The sequence below is a fragment of the Vicugna pacos genome, chromosome X (assembly GCF_048564905.1).
Source record: "Vicugna pacos chromosome X, VicPac4, whole genome shotgun sequence".
Lineage (NCBI taxonomy): Eukaryota > Metazoa > Chordata > Mammalia > Artiodactyla > Camelidae > Vicugna > Vicugna pacos.
In genome coordinates, this window is record NC_133023.1 from 93,482,895 (window position 1) to 93,504,613 (window position 21,719).

General features: G+C 44.3%; 1 protein-coding gene across 2 annotated transcripts in view; it reads right to left on the reverse strand.

The window, feature by feature from the left end:
• Positions 1 to 21,719, reverse strand: part of GPC3 (glypican 3) — a 371,189-nt gene that overhangs the window by 99,387 nt on the left and 250,083 nt on the right. The window lies entirely within an intron of this gene.

The following is a 21,719-nucleotide window of genomic DNA, read 5'->3' on the forward strand; positions in this document are numbered from 1 at the left end:
TTAATTCATCACCCTTTTATTCCAGGTGTTGGGGATACAACAATGAACGAGACAGACAAGGTCTCTGCCCTTCTTGGGCTCTCAGTCTGGTGTGGAGTGCAGAGGAGCACGCAGGGTGAGGAGGGCTCCTAAGGGAGGTCCTGGGTCCTGGCCAGGGAAGACACAGAAAGGACCTTAATTCTGAGTGTGCTGTCTACTCATTTGAAGGAGAAAGACTCTTGCATGTTCTTGACCTCTTCTTTCTTCTCCACTTCCTCCTCCCATCATTTCCTGCAGGCCTGGGAGCTGGGCTGCTTCTCAGGAGGCTTTCCCAAGCCATTTGGCAGCCTCCGTCCATGTTCTCCCCGGGAAAACAGACCACCAGTTCAAGGGAAGGTTTTAATGTGCTTCCCCAGGATCAGCCTAGCCTTTCACGTCAGGATTGAAGAGTCAAAGTATGTATGGACATCCTCACCATATGACAATGGGCAGTATTTACAAGCCGGGCGATTCTGCCCTTCAGTGTGGGGCTTTGCCAACTTTGACTGGGACAGTCATTCACTACTGAGGTGGTCTCTTTGCTGCCCCTTATGGTTCCAGGGCTCTACACAGAGTTAGTCCTCATCTTGCAAAACAAAGCAAACAAACGCCAAACAAAAACAAGAAACAGATTTCATTTCTTCCTTTATCTTTCATCATGGAGAAAGACCAGAACACTGTTCCCAAAGGGGAAAAACGTTTTTGATCTCTGTTTTGCTTTTTCTTCATCCTGATAATGGAATATTTTCTTAAAGGAATGGAAAAATTCGCAGGTCTTCTGCTCTCACTTCATACACTTTCAAAATGTAATTTTTTAACAATAGGGCAGCTGAATTAAGGACAAATTCATGTTTCTTTTACTTATATTTTTAATTACAAAAGTAACAGTGCTCATTGTAAACAATTCACACAGTATAGAAATAAACAAAGCATGAAAGAAAAGAGCTTGCATTGTCGTACCCTTCCAAGAGAGAACAAGGTTAACAGTTCGATATGTATTCTTCTCGGGTTTTCCCATGCGTATACCAAGATGTAATTTTAAGCAAAGTTGGAATCATACTAGTCATACTGATTTGCAACTTCTTATCACTTAATATATATCTTGGATATATTTCCATGTCACAACATAAAAAACTGCCTTGTTCTTATTCCACTGAATGGCCATATGACAATTTATCTAATTCCTTCTGATACACAATTGAGGTACTTCTAATCTCTTCCTAATATAAACAATGCTGCAAAGAACATCCCTGTGTTCCAATCTTGGTACATTTGCATGAATATCTATAAAGGATAAGTTCCTAAAATGTAATCAATTTATATTTCTAATCCCAAGTTATGACATACAAGGAATAATTAATACTACTGTATTTTTTGCACAGCATTCTACAAAGCAGTTTCATATCTCTCAGCTCATTTGAGCTTATCAAGCCCACTGTGCGGTGATAGGGCAGACTTCATTATCTCTTTATTACTGAAAACTTCACAACTTCAGAGGATACTGATCTGATTGTGCTCCCTTCCATGATATAATGCATCTGGTGATATTAAGGATGTGCTTTCATGCTACCGTGCACGGTAGCAGAGAGGTCAGGAAATCCAGGTCTGACTTTCATAATTAAGAGTCATCTTCTGAGAAGGAAAATATTTTGTACGAAAGTTGAAGAGAACATTTGATTGCATTTCTTCTAAAATGGTAGCCTAACAATATTTAGTTTATTTAACTTTGATATTCAGTTTACCTAACTTTAAAAGCCAGTGAATACACAGGTCACCACACCAACCAACACATACCAGTTGCTTTTGGGGGCTGTACTAAGGTAATGTAAAGCAACAGGCTTTGTTTATATGTGTGGTGGGAATCAGCTCCCTGCTAGCCTCCTTTTTTTATGTTCGTATATAATGTTGTCTGTTTAAATATCATCTCCCTCTTGATGATACCAAACTCCATCTTTTACTGAGTCCTGAAGCAGAGACCCTCTTCACAGGTAAAGAGGTAAGGCTCATTGTAAATCTTCTGAAATGAATTTCAGGAATGTGTCCCTAGAGACATGATCTTGGACTTGCTCATATCGAAGCTTGCTGGCCGCTTTCCTGCCCACTCCTACAAGACAAACATCTTCCTGAAGTTTATTATCCTCGCTGGAAGAGTGTAAAGATATCTGCCAACTTAATGATTCTGCCTGTTGCTCCCTCTTCTCAATCATTTATAACTATTGAACCAAATTAGTCCCATAGATGATGCCTTGTGGCCCTATTGTCTTATTTTCTGCCATTTCAAAGAGTGCCCCTTTAGCTTTATTGTTTGTTGTTGTTGTTTCTTATCTCCTAGACATGGATAAGGAGCTACGACTAAACAGTGCTCCCCAATCCCATAGTGACTCAAGTCTTTAAAAACAGCTTTGAGTTTAAAAGCTCGCCAAACTTTTTGGAAGTCAAAATAGCACCCACTGTTTGGCTCTATCCATGTGCTATTTCAATCCTCAAAAAACTCAAGAAAATTAAGCAAGGATTTTAGTTACAGAAGAGTTGGGAAAAGCTGGTCTATGGGTTAGACCTACAACTTTCTTTATTTTATTTACTCCACAAAGCATTAACCAAAAGTACTGGTTCGATTGATGCTAAAATATAGTGGCACTATTTTCAAACTCTGTGTTCTTGCCCTATCCCTTTAGGGATCTCAGTACATCTCCTCCAAGCCCCAACAGCGTGTTCTGTTTCTCACCTCTCTATCCTTTTCTCCTCACCCAGACAAAACGTAGAACAGTATCTTAAAAGCCATGAATGTTAATGTGGAATACTATGCAGACATTAAAAGAACAAAGTAGATCTATATGTGTTGATATGGAGCCAAATCCAAGATATATTGCAACAGATACAAGTAGTGGCTACAACATAAAGTGTGATTCCATTTGCAGTAAGGGAAAAAAAATGGTCTGCATATGCATTAGTCTCATACACTTCATGTGTGTTCAAATATACACAGAAAATTTTTAGATGGATTCAGCAAAACAATGCTAAAAGCATTTACTTCCAGTGAGTAAGATACTGGGGAAGTTTTACTTTTTTCTTTTATGTCCTTCTGTATCTTTTACATTTTAAAATCTTTCAAATAATTTAATTTTTAATGAGTGAAATTTTAGCTAGTAGTTACGTTTTAAGGCAAAAGAGAAAACCAAATGAAACCAAAAAAGCAAAAGGAAAATAAAAAAGTGGGGCTAATTCCTATGCATAGCTCAGGGCCTCTGGGAAATCCTTCTTGTTAATAAGACTTATGCTGGCCCTGGCTAGAGCCCAGGCTTAAAGGTGATTTCTTATGAGGGCACAGATTTGAGCCAATGTATGCAGTGCCATCCTGGGATTCCTTCAAACCTCAGATGGTATCACCAGGTCACAAACTCGACTCTGTTAGATTAAACACATCCTATATGTTTACTACTTGTCAGTGAGGTAACGGCCTATTTCAAAAGGACAGTCAGTATATTTGTGAGAATGTGACTATGAATGTGTATTACCAGGGCCCTCTCTCCAAACAGAGGCCAAAAAGCCATTCAAGTTCCTGCCCACCTTCCCTGTAGATGCCTTAAGTCCTCTCCTGATGGGAACTGAGGGCCCCCCTGAACCACTGCTTCATCCTGACCTGCTGCCCTTGCATCTAAAGGTACTGTGGTACCAGCCTGAGTTGCTTGTGTTCCTTTCTTGTTCATTCCATCTGCCAGCTCATATAGTCTGTGAGCTCTTTGAAGGCGGAGGCTTGGTCAGTTCCCTTTTGTTCTACCTAAAGATCCTCACGGTGCTTACAATCACACTTGCTGTCAGCACGGAGCGCTTCCCCCATGCCAGAGACCGCTCCACGCACAGGGGAAAACCAAAACCGGCATCACTGCACGTAGTCCACCTAACAGCCCTATGGGATAGACAGCATTATTAGCCTCTTTCTGCTGAAGAGAAAACTGAGGCCCAGAGAAGTGAAGCCACTGGCCCAAGGTCACACAGCTAGTCAACAGCAAAGCTGGAGCTTGAACCTTTCGAGTCCATGTCTGGCTGCCTCTGTTCTTAACCGCTCTGCTACTATTGCATCCTTAGAAATAATCTATGCTGACTAAGTATTTGACGTTTCCATACCACGCTGCCCCATCGTATGAGATAATTAGCACTCTACCTGTAATGGTCTACAAGGCCGCCTGCAACAACGGCTCTCAGCTCTTGGCTCTCGGCACCTACTCAGCAGATTCCTGGGTTTGCCCTTTAAAAGTCCTTGGGGAGAGCCCTGTGTATGAAGCTTCTTCTCCCTAACAGAGGTCTGACGGCATCACTATTCAGTGAAATATTTCCATTCTCGGGAGATAAGGTGCCGAAGTTAGAAAAATAAATAATCCTCCATCACACCTCACTCCCCCACTGCCACCACCACAGCACTAGACAAACCAAAGGTGACTTGAAATCTCCAAGGACAACAGGAAAACGAATGCAGGAGAATTTTGTGTTCAATGCCTCCCTGTGTTAGAGCAATGCGACATGTGCGATGAGCCCCCAGGGAATTTTATGTAACATGCATGCTTCGAATTTCAAGCCCAAAAGGACTCAGTTACAGGTGTGTCTCTAGCATTGCATTAGGGAATTAATGAATTCAGCATTTCATTTCCACTCCCTCCCTCTGTCCACCGGTGTACAATGCGTCATGACAGGCTTGGAGTGAAGATGAACCGTTGCAGCCACAGTTCTCCTCATCCAGACTGCTCTGCCCCACGTGTCAGGAATAGGGACACCACTGGCCATGGGGGAATTTAAGGATGGGTTGGTTACCTACTTAGTAACATTCATCTCTAATTAGATTAATTGTCTTCTCACTGTTTCTTTCCTAAAGCTTTGACATGGTTCTGGCAATGAACACTGGCCAGTAGAGCAGGAAAAATACAGAGAAGCTCCTACCTCCTAAATCTAAACTCTTCTTAGCTGGACATGTTCTATGCGATGTCACCAGTGTCATCTTTAAGGATTACACGTGGTGTCTCCTTCCCCCATACAGTTTGGTATCTGCTGAGCAGGAAAATGCCTGCCCCAGAACCAAGCAAACTCTGTTTGTGAAGTGAAAGGGGGACATGCTTCTGTTCAGGCAGACCAGTCGGGGACAGGCGAGGAGAAGGCAGGGGAAAGAAAACCTGTGCAAAAGCCATAAAGAGAAAACAAAGCTAATTAAAACAGGATATCTAGGCATGCTGGTCTTGGGACAGTTGGAGCGAAGAGAGCACTTGTAGAAGAGGAATAGAGTCAAACAAGCGTAAAATGGGCGATCTTTTCTTCCTGTGCTGCGCCGGCTGAGGCAGCTCGGGTGTACGGAAGGGAAGCAGTACATTCAAAGGCAGAACGTTCGAAATGCAAACACCCTTAAGAGATCATCTGACCCAAACCACTATCGTGTAGATGAAGAAACTGAGACCCAGGGAGGGGCTTTTCCAACAGCACAAGTAGTTAGCACACCCACCTTTAGAAGAAATTCCTTCTTTAAAATGTCCCTTAAATGCACATTGCTGGTACTGATTTAGGAGAGAGAGGTTGCTAGAAATTCACTTTCCTTCTCCTAGGCATTCGAATGGTGGCAAGTGTTTGAAAGCAAGTCTTAGAAGGACTAACTTGCTCCTCCTTCAACCACCAAATATTTGATTTCACAATAGTTTGCTGCTGAGGTTATAGCTTGTCTACAAGTAAGTTACAGATCTCACATTCTCAGAGCGCCATCTTATGGAGAGACTGCAGTATTGCAAGTAGCCCTTAACCCAAATTGAGTGATTTATCAGATTGTTTCCTTGGAAAGTACTCCGGCCACAAGAATCACTGTGGAAAAATGGGATAATTTAAAGAGCATAAATAGGTTTAAAAACAAACTAGAACACAGGGTAGAAAAAAACATCTTATCAAGAGGACTAAGAAAATTGTTTTTTTCCCTATCCAAGATGTGGTCAATTTACATAAATGAACAGAAAAATTAAGCAAAGGTGGAAATAGCTGAGTTTTGTAAATATGCTTTAGAAAGATAGCAACAATTTGCTTTCTCTTTCTTTATGCTCATATTTAAAGAAAAATGTTTTTCATAATTGTGGGCAGAGCAGCACCACCTGAGAGCAAACTTCAGCTGGGAGAGGGCTAGAAACAGACAGACCACTGTACTCCCAGAATACCTCGGTTCTCAGACAATAGCCTTTCAGAGATTACAAACAGATTTCAACCAAAAGGAAGGAAAAGCTAGAGAAGAAACCAAGGAGGTGTACAGCCATTTATCTTTCATTTAGTGGACATTAGCTATCTAAGGGAAGAACTGTATTAGAATCTGTTTTTAGCCTAGTGTCAAACCTCACTGCGAGGAGAGACTAAAAGATTGGTCTTGGAATATAATCAAGAAGTCATTTAAACCTAGAGAAGCAAAGAATATTTTCCAAATGGTGAGGGAAGCATGAGAAGTTGCTATCACCCGCCGGAGCGAGAAGTCTATGCTTGAGATGGGATCCCCTGAATGTTTGTCCGAAGAGGCCACTCTGCAGAGAAGCAAGGAGGTAAGGAAGGAGAAAAGTAAATAAGGAAGCAAAAGTGATTCTTGTGAGAACGGCAGGACAGGCAGAGCCTGATGTGTGGGAACGCCGGTGAGAGCCGCCTCCTGGGCTTTGAGCCCTGACCACGGGCAGCCTGGGTACAAGCCAGGGCGCGCGGGCGGGGCTGGGGGAGGGATCTCTGAGTGGTGCCCTTGAGGGGAACATACCCAGGACAAGAGGAATCTGACCCAGTTTAACCCTTACAAAAACAGGGGAAAAAATGCAATTCAAAGCTCAATAACTGGGGGTGGAGAGGTAACAGAGCATGGTGCGTGATGGCGATTTATTATTAAATCACCCCAAACTCATTACCCAAGTCCTTCTAGCCCAGAGAACTAGCCTGGAAAACCAAATGTTTTCTTGTCCCACTGGAGTTAAACCAAAAGGAAATGATCTTTACATGTTAGTTTGTTTTTTTTTCAGTTAGATTTCAACTCAGGAAAATATCAGAGTTGGAAAGGACCCCTGAAATCATGAAGGCCAATGTTCTCCTCTTACAGATGGGCAAACTGAGCCCCTGAGAGACCAAGCAGGAGGCATCTAAATTATTACTGGCATCACTGCTGGTGGAATGTGACTGGAGCTGTAACTTCCTCCCAAATCGAAGGGCTGAGAAGAAGGGGTCAAAGAACAGGTCACACACCTCAATGCATGAAAACATTGCATGAAAGTAACTGATGTTCAAAAGAATGATCAATAATGATTCTGAAGAAGTAAAATTCAATCTGGTCTACAGTTTAGTAGCAAAGACATAATACATTTTGGAAAGGCTGAGTCGAGCAGTGGAAAGAGCACTGGTCTTGGAGTCAAGACAGAGGTTCGAAAGCTGACACTGTGTGACTCCATTTGCTCTGAGGATGAGTGGATACAGTGACTGGTAGTGAACTGAGATGACACAGGCGATACGTTTAGAAGCAGGCCCAGCATGTGCATGTGAGGGCTGCTGTTATCATGATGTGAAAGAACCGAACACATAGTAGGTGTTCAATAAATGTTATCTGAAAAAGGATTTCCTGTGGGAGGATGAATAAACCTGGCACTGATAGTTAAGGGAAGCTTCAGATCTGCTCATCCCTGCACTGACAGAATCGAAGAAATGGGAGAGTCTCAGCTGTCTAAACATGTTCCAGCCAAAGCACACACTGGAGCAGGGGTAGGAATGGTTGAGGATGATGGAGAAGAACCAGGCCAAAAGCTCCAGAGCTTCCTTTGGTCTATGACTGAGCAATGATGTGTGAGGAGCTAGCACTGGGCGTGTAGGCCTGATGGAAAGATCTTCAGCAGAGATGTCCTCACAAAGCTTCCAGGGGACAGGGCATCTGAGGGGGCAAGTTTAGATTTCAAATGGTTCAAAATTAATTTTAGTCCATTGAAGAACGGATCATTTACCTGTGGCTCGGGCCGGACAGCCAAGTTTCCCAAGCGACCGACTCTGGGCGTCAGAAGCCTGTTTCACTGTCCCCACCCCCCCAACATTTCATAGGCGGCCTCTCTGTGACAGGAAAGATTCTGCTTCCACTTTGCATAACTGTCACAAGTAATGAATTAGACAGCTCTTGAAAACACCCACGCGCTGTTTCAAATCTTCCTCTTGGGAACACTGCTTTGTTTGTCCCGAGTCCCTGCAGGGTCCACAACAAACATCGATTCTTTAATGCTGGGATCTTCAAAGTTCGCCTACAATCACACGTCACTGCCTCAGGACCGGATTGCGAGAGAGGCAGGTGTGAGCTGGGGAAGAGTGTGACCTGTGAATTTTCTTCTTGCAGAGGACAGCCTCCCAAATGTGGCTTTGGATGTCCTTCTGAACCTTATTTCATGAACCACCACAGATCACAAGCAAAGGACAAATTACTGTCACAGGCCTGGGCATTGCCGACATACGTTAAAAGAACGCTCAACATCCTTGCCCCTGTTTGGCTGTCAGCTCCTCGTATCTTTGCCACGGTCACTTGCAGGGCCCCAAACCTTCAATTTGCAGGATTAGGCCTACGTAGACCCTGAGCCAGTGGTGACAAAGGCAGGAAGGTGATGGCTTAGCTGCCTGGCCTAACAGGCCTCAGGCTCTGGAATTAGTCTTGCTCCTCAAGCCAGCATTAGATGCTGGTGGGGCGAACCCCAGATGTTGACTTGACTTCCTCTTGTTAGCTATATTTTCCTGAATTCTGTCCTGCTTTCCTGGTTTGTATTTACCCCTAGATCAGTCCTCTGCTTTAACCAGTGCCTGGCACACAGTAGGCAGACAGTAAATGTCTGTTGAACTGAACTGAGACTGAAGGCATCAGCCAAAGCTCAGCTTCAATGGTGGAGACTCTGACCTACTCTGCCCAGCTCCTGTCAGCCTGTTCTCCTGGGGTCTTGCCCCCAGATCTGCAGCCAGTGACAGGACCTGTTACACTAGACTTTTGTCTGGGCCCTGCCAGGAAAACCTGCCACTGTGTCCCACCCACTAGACTGCACCACTCTGGAAACTGACGCCTACCTCGGGACTGGCAGAGTTCCTGCCCTATGCCCCAGTCAGCATCGTTATTCAGGTGCTGGGCCACTTTCCCTTTGGGCCGGCCAGACGAGAGAATTCCCCCAGCCCAAGCACCACTCCTTCCAGCCTCTGTCCTGGGCTCCCACACTGAGCCCACCCAACAGACACACCTGCTCGTAATATCAGTTTGCATCACAAACCCTTTTCTGCTAGTGTAAACCCCAGCCCACTTCTGGGTCTGATTTAATGAGATTTTACTGTTGTGAAAACAAATCTTCTAACCTACCTGTTATATTTACTAGGGTCAGGGCAATAACTTGGAGAGGGTTTCTAATCTGATGGTGAAGTTTCTAGGTTCTGAGTTTTTAGGGTCGGAGAAAGGATTTTGCTGTCTTCCATCAGTAATAGACTGCAAGTACCCTCTACTCAACACTTACCTATTAAGCATCTACATAGCCCTGTGCTCAGCCACAGAACCCTGGTAGTGGGAGGTACTGAATTTTCCAAGGTTCTAGCACACTCTTTCCACTTTGGACTTCATGGACCAGATCCTGGTTTTGGCTTTGGCTCATCTTGTCCTCAGAAAATGAAATCGGCAACTAGGGACCATGCTGGATCCCCCTGCAAACTCCATGTCCCGACATCCGGAGCGCTGGCCTAGAGTGCCGCCGTGGCTGCTGGGAGAGAGAAGGAACTAACAAGAATCCAGTGGCTCAGTGATGACTGGCCCAGGAAGACTGAAAGGCCTGGTCTGAAGAAAGTGGAACTGCTACTTCTGCTGCCTTCTCTGAAAATCACGCCCAGAGCCCCAGAGTCCAGGCTGCAGTCAGAGCCCTGAGCTGGCAGGAGGAAACACACGCAGCAAGTGCTTGCCGGGTGGCCATGGTGGGCGTGGCCAGGGGAGCCAGAACACAGCCACTGGCCCAGGGGCAAGAGCCTACCGCGGCCAGGGTCTGACCATCAGAATAGCTCTGCCCTTGGCAGGCCCAGGCCTGGCACCCCCATTCCCTGGCTGCCAGCTATAAAATAAAAGTAAAGAATAACAGAGGGCAGGAAGGGTGAACTGAAGTGGAAACCACCCCCCTCCAACCGCCCCAGCGGCTGCAGGTGCCTTCCACTCCTCGCCTCTTTGCACCTGCTCTCCGGCCGGAACAAGTGGCCTATTGTGCGAGGCTGGACGCGTGGAGGTGCTAAGCAAACAGCAAGGGACTCTCCTCATCATAAAGTTGATGGGATTCCAGGAAAACTTTACTAAGCCAAATAAAAGGGATTGTAAAGCACTTGGTGAAATAGAAACTGCCACATAAATACTTAATAAAAGCTCACAGCAACGTGCACAAGGACAACTAGGTCAAAAATTACCCCAGCTCTCTACCCACAGGGTCCCGGGAACGACTGCAAATGGCCTCCGCGCTCGGGTTTTCTCTTCCCTGCCCCTCAGCCCTCAGCGCTTCTCTAGATGTGTCTCTGTCCTCACTGATAGATCTCTGTGGTTAGAGGGCTTCTAATTTTCATTCCGGGTGGTGCTGTCCAATATTATTTGGAGCAACAGACATTGAATTACATTTCTTTTGTGCTCAGAAGCCCCACTGGGGTTGTGTGGTGCTCTGGCAGGGGAGGGGCGGAGACATTTCCTTTAAGGTTTAATTAAGTGAATTTCACCCCAGACTCTCCAATATCAGAAACTGAGAAATCTGACATCTCAGACAGCCAACCTCCCTGCTCCCTGTAGCCCCCGAAGATACCTGGAGGACCTGTCCTAATGAGAATGGCTGTACCCTGGGGCTCCTTTTGAATCGCTTTTACTTTGGTGTGTTTGGGAAGCCGTCAGGGAAAGAGCTGGAAATTCAAAGTCATCAAGGCGGCTTTATGATTCCTCCTCCTTTCAGACTCCCTCCTCCCTCCAATATCCTTGCCACAGGATCTCATGGCCTGCTAGAGCTGGAAAGAGTTTTTGAGGTCATCTTGTTTAACTCCTTCATTGTTTCATTTCTCTTTCTTTTTGGAGGAGAGGGGAGGTAATTAGGCTTATTTATTTATTTATTTATTTTTAGAGGAGGTACTGGGGATTGAACCCAGGACCTTGTGCATGCTAAGCATGCGCTCTACCACTGAGCTATACCCTCCCCTCCAACTCCTTCATTTTATAAATAAAAGGCTGAAGGGCAGTGACTTGCCCAAGGTCACTCAAAACCAGCTCGTGGTGGAGCTATGACCCAGGCTGCACCCTCAGTCTAGGGTGGAAGGGGTGTTCTCCTGTATGGGTTCCACAGCTCTGTATGGGACACATGGCAATGGCTTTATTACAGGAGCCGCTGTGCAGAGGAGATGGAGTGGAGGAGTAGCCTCGGACAGAGGGGAAGGACATCCGCTCTCTCCTCCGGGGGATGCCACCTTATGGCCTTGAGGCAATCTGAGAGCAGAGAAGCATGGTGCAAGAGGAGGGAAAGGTACTGCCACTTCAGTGGGTCTGGACCAGGGCGAGACCAGGGGAAGGACAGGATTTAGCCGTGCAGACCAGAGAAAAGCCGGACAGGACCCTCGTCCCAGGACTGCTGGATAGAGAGGAGAGCAAGCTGAGGTCAGGCTTTCCATCAAGAACAGGAAGCATGTAGGAGGGTTCTGAACCCATGAAGGAGAGAGGCCGAGCATGAAACAGGCAGGGCAGCGTAGTGGGTAAGAGAACGCAGGCTGCCCGAGTTTGGGTCCTATCTCTCTTCCCAGTGCTGTGGCTTTTGTTAAGTTACTTAACCTCATCAGTAAAATGGCGGTAACGATCACGGCCGGGTCGGAATGAACTGACTGAGTGCTCGCACGGTGTCTGGCACACGGCAAGCACCATCGAAATGTTAGCTGTTATGGTCACTAACCACCTTTCCCCTTTCAGTTCCACTTTCTAAGTTTCACCGCACCCTTAGACAGGATTTGGGATCGAAGGGAAGAGAGAAGTTATCAGAACGTCTCAGGGAGGAAAAGGTAAGAGAAGTTAAAAAGTGAAGGCAGAGAAAGCAAGAAAGCGGCAGTCCCCCAGCTCGCCTTCATCCCTCTGATGTAAACCTCCTACAGCGACACCTTTCCTCGTCTTTAGTCGTTCCCAGAGACACAGGGGCCAGGAGGTGACTAACCATCCCTCTTTGCCTGGGACTGCGGGGTTTCCTGGGACTTGGGACTTTCTGTGCCCCAGATGGAAAGTCTCAAGCAAACTGGAGCAAGTTGATCACTGTAGGGGCCCGAGGGTTTTTTGCTGTTCAGGATTATTATTTGCTATAACCAGAGGGTAGGGCACTATTGCTAAATGCCATAAATTGGGGTTTGGAAAAGCTGGGTTATCCAGAAGCCATGTGTACACGGTTTTAATAGGACTCCCTCCTTCATGTCTATGAAGGGGAGAAAAAAAGTTTCTTGAGTAAATGGATTTCACCAGGGGAATGGTAGCCAATTTAAGTATGATGGTCTTTAGCAGGACATTCACACAGCAAGAGCCTCATTCTCAACGATTCTGATTGCTTTGCTTCGATTCTCTGATGCAGCTGTCTTTCTCCAAGTTCTGTTCCCAACACTGTTCTTATACGTGTCTGAAAGTAACAAAGCTGCATTTATTTTAAAATTGTCTGTCACTTAGACTTTTCTTTAATTTAAACTGATGCTACCAATCCCTTAAAGTATTTCCTTAGGCAGGGCCAGTTGGTTTATTCAACACCATGGACTGACTTGTTTAAAAACAGAATTTGTGGGGATAGCTGTATTTTCTTAAGGAAAAAAAATTGTAAGTAATATTTCTGGAGAAATGCACAGAGCGGTACTCAGGAAGCTGCTAAAAGCTCTGTGTTTGTGGCGGGGGTGGGGGGGGAAGTTCGAAAAAAAAATCTGTAAAGAAAGCCCAGTAATGCTATGTTAATTAGCCAACATTTAGTTACATTTATTCAGGGTAGAACTTCCCTCTGGATCTCATCTACTTTTCTACATCAACACCTAGTAAATAGAGAGCACTTTACAATTTTCAAAGGTATTTCATATATCTTTGCTTATAGGATGATCACAACAGCCCTAGGAGGTAGGCAGGGGAGGCATTAAATTCACCATTTCATAGAATGAGAAAACAAAACACAGAGTTTATGTAAACCTGTCCAAAGGCACACAGATATACCATGGGGAAGCTCGACCCGGTACTCAAGCTTGTTACTAACAAGTATGTTTGTTGGTTCATTTACTGAATTCAATAAACACATGTAGAGAGCCTACTCTACGGCAGCTGCAGGTAAGCAATAAGGACATATAGACAGAAGACACGGTACCTGTCTTCTAGTGGAAGATTAGAGAAGATACATGAAAGCTCCCAGTAGAGGGTAAGTGGAGATATGGCAGAGGGACACCTACATGCTGAGGGTCTTAACCCAGACTGGGGCATGGGGCAGGAGGGCTCAGGCTCCTCAGAGGAGATGCCACTGAGTCAAGGATAAGTAGGGGTAAGCCAGCCCAACAGCTCTTTTTCTGGCCCCTTCTAGGACAGTTCTGGTCATTAGCTTTTCAGCCTTAGTGCTCATGATCATCACCCCGTACACATCCCTCCAACTCAAAGCTCACTCTGGCTCCTCTTAAACAGAGACTCATCCCAGCTCTGCACCCAAAGTCATGACTAGGAGAGAGAGGGGGGACAAAATGGGCAAACAAGTGGCTCACATCAGGGTGGTTTAAGGTCCACCTGACACGTGGATCACTAAAATACAAGGGGGCAAAAGCAGGAAGCTCATGTGACACTGGACCTACAAATGGAAGTCAATTTTCTTCACGGGGAAATGAAACTTCATTACAGAGGTGACAAACCCAAGGATCAAAGCCAGACTCACGTAAAAGAGTAAAATTCATTGGCTTGAGAAACTGGAAAATCATGATTAATTTTAATGACCCCTTTCCTTTTCCACAAAAGTTAACCCAAGGGTGACAGAAAGGACTTTAGAACATTAGACAACTAGATGTGACCTGCAGCTCTTAGATCCATCCTGGTTTCTAATGTAAGTAAAATAGGCAGATGATCTGGGTCAATTACTATTAAGAAGTCCTAGGAGGAATTGTTGAAATTGTCTTTGCTATAAAACAAGACACTGAAGGTAGAAGGCCAGTCCAGTACATACCCATAGATGCAAATAACCCACTTGACCGCCAGTGGACCCACGTGCCCACCATTTGTGCCAAGCAGGACCGGGGAGGAAGATTTTGATGTTTTTGCAGAAGGGAGAGGAAAGATAAAAATGAGAGGGAGTGGGTGAAGCTGTCTTCCTGAAGAACTAAGAAATGCATCACTGAAGGGAGCTGAAGTCCAGCCTAGCCCCATTTTTCTTCCAGTAAAGAAGTGTAAGGACCATCTTTACAGGCCTGCTTTATTGAATAACAGCAATAATAGCTACCATTCCTTGGGAGCCCACTGTGTTCCAGGCACTGCCATCTGCCTTCCACAATCTCTCTGAATCCTCTCAGCAATCCGTTAAGGTAGAAATGATTAACTCCACTGTGTAGAGGTGGCAACGGGCTCAGAGGAAAGAGCTAACACAGACTGGAGGAGAAATCCAAACCCAGGCTTGCTGACCCCAAAGTTGTGCCCTGAAATGCTCTACTCCATGGCTTTTTATGACTGCTGTGTAAGTTTGACATTTGCTTCTGTGTGCTTTTTGTTAACTCCCAACTGTTTGGCTTTCTATCGATCAGTAAAAATCATCAGAGAAACTCAAGCAATATTTTGCATTTGCTTAAATATAAGAAGAGAGGGCAAAAAACCAGAGAGCTGAATTTCTTTCAAGGGAGCCTACAAAAGCTTGCACCCTGTAGGAAGAACAGGGGACAGTGGCAGGAAAGAGGTGGTACCTGCTGACCATTTCCTGCAGCAGAGAAAAAGCATCCCCCTCAACCATGACAGTCTCAACAACAAGGGAGCCAGAGGGGCTTTAAGAGCAGGACCACCAGAAGGGGGCTTCCCTAACAGACCTCTCCCTGTCCTTCGAACGCCAAGTCTCAAGAGTCTATTTTCTTTGATGCTCAGTGACCGACTACCAGAAACAACTCTTCCAGGTCAGAATACCTCGATGAAAATGTTTCAGATGCATTCTGTTTGTGGTGGTCAGAGGTGTTCTGATAAAGTGACCCTGACAGCGCTAAAGGACTGACCATCCACCTCATCAGGAAGAGATCCAGGGCACTTGTCCCACCCAGCAGCCTGGAGCCTCAATTCTCCATCTACTTTACATGCTCTTAAAGGGGGGAATAGAAAGTAATGGCAGGTTTCAAATTGAGAAATAAATATCAACCGGGAGGTATACGGCCAGAACCATGTTGGATCCCATCAATGACTCTGACATGACTTAAGACATGTGTGGCATGCTCTGTAGAAACCCCATTTAAAACCAGTTTAAGTGTCACAAGAAATACATGGCCCCCTTAATTCACCTTCTCACCCCAAGTAGACCCCGAATGGTATGACCTTGCTTGAGCGGCCTCCCCATTCAACAGTTTGGTTCCAAAAGACTTAGAGATACTTTCCCCAAATCCAGTTTACCTTCACAGGAAGAATGGCCTACATCTCTTCCCTCTTGCTCGGGACCTCGACCCGTCCTGCTCAACCACACAATCATGATGTGATATCATCAACATCAGCGACCTTATTCAGCACCGATGTGCCAGTACACACCTTCGCAGCAACCCTGCAGACAGGTACCATCATCCCCATCTTACAGAGAAGGTAACAGAACATGATGTTAAATGGCCTGCCGGAAGCACACAATGTCTAAATCAGGATTAAAATCTCCACCCGTATCATTCTAGAGACTGCGCTCACTCCGATACGCACCGATTGCCGGGCCCCTGCTTCCTAACCTCTCACGGGCTTCTCACTCTCGTCCTCAGTCTGTGAGCAATGAGCTGAGCATCACCAGCTTGCAGACTGTGGGCGTGACCATGTGCCCGCAGGGCGTTTTCTGAAGGAGATGTAGAAAAATGTCTTGAGGACTGGCAGCCTTCGGGAAATCAGTCTGTGACCTACCCAAGTGCCCACTCTGAAGGAGGCAGTAATCCTTCAAGGACGTAGAAGCTCCGGTGTGTTACACGAATAATTTCTTAAGAGCAGTTCTCGTCCTTCATGGACCCATCTCCTAAGCCTTCCCAGCAAAAACAGAAAAGTGCTGGTGCACGGAGCACTGAGAGTAAGAATCACATTTCAAAGAGGAAATTGTCCGGTGGTATTAATTTGTTGAGGGTACGGGTGGCTGGGACCGGCCTTGGAGGCCCCAAATGTTCTCCGTACAATGAAATGATCCAGTTGAGCACAGGTGGGGCTGGCCTAAGTGCTAATAGGACGCAATCTGTTTCAAGAATAAGCTGTCCGGCCTTCAGCAGGTGGTTACAGGCATCAATGTTGAGCCACGAGGATGTTTCCTTCTGCTGCTTCAGACATGACAGCTGACAAGTAACAGCCCATCCCGAGTGTCGCAGGCCACATTAAACTGTCAGTCAGTAGGATAAGCTGGGTTTTTCTCACTCAATTCTGCAGGTAGAATTACGTATGTGACACTAAAATCTTAACGGATAAATGTCACTGTTTTGCCATAGAGTAGGTCCTAAAAAACAGCTGTCACTAAAGATGACTTTTGAGATAAATCTGTGGTGGAAAAGATGCCAATTGAAGGCCGTAGATGAATTATTACATGGAGGCACACCCCAAATTTCTCTGTCTTACCTTACCAGGATCGTATAAAAATCTTTAGCTCACACAAATATTTCCTGCTATACCAAATTACGTCATTTCTAGGTAATCTATTTTTCCTTCAAAATCTTTCCACAAACAATCTTGATTTTCCTAAAGCAAGTCAGACTGTGTTAAGCTGCTACGTGAGCCAGTACTTTCCTTCAGTACTTTCATTCGAGGACATACACTCAGGCTAACGTAGCAGTTTCTCACATCAGAAAGAACGAAGGGTCAGGTTTCTGCTTGCAGGAAACCAAATGAAATGAACCCCAAAAATGTCTGAGGGCGACCAAGAGCTGTGGAGATAGTCAGTGATGAGAACAAATACCAAAGTCCTACTTGGCGCTCTCTCCCTCCCACCAGCCTTACATCAGCAGAGCTTCCCGCAGGCTCGCGGCAAAGATCCAGCGAGGAGAAGAAAGAGCCGGGCTAGTGTAGATTGCGCCCCAGTGTCTACCCCTCCCACCATCACGACAGGGGCCCAAAAGAGCCATGAGCCTTGACTTCAGCGTCAGTCTGACTTGTGTCTAAACAAGCTCAGAATGAAATGACGTTAGGACCTGACTTAATACCATTGAATATTATTTCCATTATCCATTGTTGACTTCCTTTCCTGTGCCCCCTTCCTCTTGGCTCTGTTTTTTATCTTGAATATCTGCTTCCCTGTTGGTGCTTTCACTGGCGATCCCAGATTTAAAGTTGTACCTATACTGCCTTGAGTCCTTTGGGGAACAGTTACCATGTAAACCTAAACAAACAAACAAACAAAACCCAACAATAAATAAAAGCCCATTTTAGCACAAGAGCACGGGAGCCATACATCGCTGGCCTGTTCTGATGGGGCTGGAATGAGCCATGCATGCGCATATATGTGTCTGAATATGTACACACTCCGCACGTAGGACTCTTCTTCAGTTAACTCCTTCGCTACCAGATTGAAGACCCTGAAGGTCTTTCCATTTTGCTCTATAAACCAGTGAAAACCTTGTTAGTGCTAGAAATTAGTCCTGCCCCCCACCGCTTGTCCTCAAAACCGTGTTCTTGAAATAATTGCATTATAAAAACAGAATCAACTCTTCTCCCTCACCTTTCCTAGATTACAGGGCAAAACCCATTCATTTTGTTCATCTCATTAAAAAAATTTATTTTGTACATGTCAGGGATTGGGTGTTCCGGGTTCTCTTGTTCACTGCCGCTTGTTAATATGCCACAGTCTATCCCTCCAAACTCAGCGGAAGAGAGAGAAAACTAGTCTCCTTATTCTACTTTTCTGGCAACAGCCAGAAGGTTTTGAGACAAGAGAACAACTCCTTGAGAACTAAAATAATTGCTTTGTATATTCCTGCTTCTGCCTTTCCAACAAAGCAGAGGAATCCTGGAGAGGCATTATACACATTGGAAGACTTGTCTGGTCAGTGAAAATAAGGAAGAATTCACAGTGAGTGTGTGTGTATATCACTTCTCAGGTGAAAGGGAAGGTAAGATTTGCCCCTGTGGATCTCATGGAGGTTATTCTGTAATGCCAGGTGCCCCGTGCACTCCACTGAAAGTCCCAGAGTCATGCTGAGAAAATACAAAATGGATACTGATCCATAATGATCAGAAGTGGCTATGAGAACTATCAGCCAGAAGACAACAGCAACATTCTGGAGCTGCCATCTGGACCCAGGACCATCCAGCCCAGCAACACGGCAGAAGAGCAGCAAGACCAGCTAGGACTGGATCCCAAAGGGAACTGAGGCATCGCGCTCTGACAAGCAGTTGTACATGTGGAACTGATTAACCTCAAAGTCACTAGGGAAGTACAAAGCCCTGTAGGAGGTGTGCTGACTGGAGGAGAGGCCGGCTGACTACACACATAGGGCTGAGAAAAAAGACTCGGAGGAATAAATGCAAAGGCACACAGAGATGAGGCTAGGTGGTGGAGAGGCTAGCGTGGTGGCGGTCAAGTATGATGGGGATGGGAGATCTGAAGGTTTGGCTTTTGTGTCCTCAAGGTTCAGGGTGAGCCAAGGTGAATTCAGAGGTGGTGGGAAAAGTCTGATTAGAGCAGTAGTTGTTCAAGGTTAATATAAAAACGCGTGGGAAACTGATGACTGGATAAATAAAATGTGCTATATCCATACAATGACATTATTTGGCACAAAAAGGAGTAGTGATAAATGCTACGACTTGGATGAACTTTAAAACCATTATGCCAAGTGAATGATTCCATTTATCTGAAACATCCAGAATTAGGTAAATCCATAGAGAAAGAAAGCAGATTATTAGAGGCCAGGGGCTGAAGGAAGGGGAGAAGGTTAAGTGACCACTGATGGGTACAAGGTTTCTTTCTGAGGTGATGATAAAGTCTCTGAATACGACAGAGGTTATGATTGTACAATATTGTGAATGTACTAAATGCCACTGAATTGGATACCTTACAGCGGTTCATTTTATATTATATGAATTTTACCTCAATAAAACACACACGCATGCATGTGCGTGTGTGCGCGTGCGCACACGCACACACACACACACACACACTAGCACGAGTGCTGTATACAAATCCCACACCTCTGCCGGGACGTCTCTGAGTGGAGCTCTTCTTGGACCAAGAGCTCTTCTTGGCTGATTTCTTCCCCTCATTCTTTTCATTAAGGTGTAAACCACTCAGCAGGGGCAGGCACTGGATTCTACCTCTCACTGGATGCCCCACAGGGCCTAGTATATAGTAGGTGCTCAATCTTTGTCTAATGAACTTAAATTATCAGATGTTAAATGTAAAGATGTTTAAAAAACCTCAGCATTTTCTCTAACTAAGGTTTTTGGACATGTATAGGTTTAAATAGCTTCTCTCTGACACTAATTTAAAATAAACTTGATTAAACAATAAAAGAGAGCTTCCATAGTATGCAACCATTCAGAAGAACAATGAAAATTTCGATCAATGATTCAGATATTAGGCCTAACAGTTCTAAAAATGTCTTTGAGAATGTATTTGCTAAATTGTTCACTCTTCATATAGGCGTTTTCAGTGCCGCTTAGCTGTGGTTAAGCCCAGTATTAAGCTTACATCCATGGGCTCCTTCATTTTTCTCTTGGTCTCAGGGATTCTTTGACTGAAATTCCCTGTAGTTCTACAAAAGCAAAAGATGGAGGATTTTCTGCCTTTGGCAATTGTAGGAAATCTTTGCCTGTTACATAGTGTTACATAGTGGCTCACATGCAGGAGGGTACCTCACACGAGCCAAGCTTGCTAGTCTGAAGATTTCTCCATGAAATCCTAGAAGCCATTGTTATCTCAAGCCAAGACAGGGTGGTGGTGGAGGGCAGGTGAGGACAAATGATGCTTACGTGGTACTCCCTGAGACTAGATCTGTGAAAACATTCGTTTCCTGCAAAGTTCAATTAGTTTTATTCACAAGAGAAAAAAAATTGAAAGGATGTGAAATACGACCTTATTTAGGGAGACAATGACTTCCTTGATGCTTTAAAAGAATCTGAAAGAATATGAAAATATATGTATCTATATGTAGATATATGTATAACTGAATCGCTTTGCTGTATACCTGAAACCGACATTATAAATCAACTACACTTCAATAAAAACAAAATTATAAAACCAAAAAAAAAGTTGAGAGATCTGTACATCTGTACATAGCAGGAGGGAAAAAACAGCTATGATATCCCAGCTAACGTGGATAATGATCAGTATTTTCTTCAACGTCAATATGGTCTTTTTAATCAGATGTCTCCACTGACAAGTCTTGTTCTCTTTCAGCGTCTTTGATTTTCATAAATTTTCTTAACTGAAACATTTTCAAAGGAACACAAACCCAATCTATAAAGATAACAAAGTCACAACCCATTTGACAATATGAAGTGGCAACTGATACATACGACAAAATTAAATGAGAAATTCAATGAAAAGCTCTGGAAAGAGGATTTAACTATAGATGAGACACACAGCACAAAGCTAATCTTTATAAATGGTGCAAATAGAGGGCACACGTGTCCTCCGGCTACAGAAGTTCATATAATTAAATGTATATTCCTGAGTAATTTTTACAAAATCTAGTTTGACACTATTCCCTAGTCCCATCGTTGCATTAGGTCAGGAATTAAAGTACAGGTTGATTATAGCCCAAGGTTACAAACCAAGGAAGAGTCACTGCCTGGATTACATGACCCTTATTCTGTGTACAAATATGTTTGGTTTCCTTCCTCCTTCCCTCCTCCTTGCTCTTCCTTCCTTCATCTCCTGGATGGTATATATCACCAGTAAAAGTTGTTTTGAAAAAATGGATTTTTCCAAACTACAAACAGGAGTTTGGAATTTTGGATTTTCTCCATATTACAATATTCTATTATTTTATTCAAGACTCAAAGATATTAAAAGCTAGCAAATTAAACAAAAAAAACATTAAGTTTAACAGAGTTATTTTTATGGTGCAAAACTGTGTTTGGTTAACTTTTGGACTCATTCAATCAGGCTTTGGATTCCACCATTTGATAGAAGAGGACTTTCTTGGTTTCAGGACAACATCTTTCATGAAAGTACACTGAACATGAAGTAGTTTATATGAGTAAAATCCAATTTTAAAAATCCCATCAATTCAAAAAACACAGGCCTGAGAAGAAATCGTTTTGGATTAACTAGAACTAGATCATCTGGTCTATCAGAAGATACATCCAGTGGGGTTACAACATTTGCTCTAACCAATCACAACAACGAAGAAACCGATTTTAGTGCTTGATACATAGTAGGTGCTCAAATATTTGTTAAATGTTTAAATAAATGAATGAATGATTACATTAATAAATACACTGTAAATTAAATTTTCCTTTTTCATCAAAAGTTAGAAGATATCTTGCTTAAAAGAAATGAGTCTTCAGGAATTGCTCATTTTTCACCATATTA